Raw genomic sequence first — 224 nt, forward strand, 5'->3', positions numbered from 1 at the left:
CCCCAAGGGGTCGCTCGTCCCCACCGCCCTCTGCGGCTCCAGAGGTAGCTGCTTCGCCAGAGGAAGCTTCTCTTTTCACACTTTAGACTCAGGGTTTAAAAATAAGAAAAATAAAACTGGTTCAAAATTAGCACAAGACTCGCTACAAAAAACACAAGACACAGTTTCCTGTGTGCGTGTTTTTTCTTGTTTTTTTTTAAGACTTCCAGAAAAGTTTCCTCTGC

This window comes from Halichoerus grypus, chromosome 15 (genome assembly GCF_964656455.1).
Source record: "Halichoerus grypus chromosome 15, mHalGry1.hap1.1, whole genome shotgun sequence".
In the NCBI taxonomy this organism is placed as follows: Eukaryota; Metazoa; Chordata; class Mammalia; order Carnivora; family Phocidae; genus Halichoerus; species Halichoerus grypus.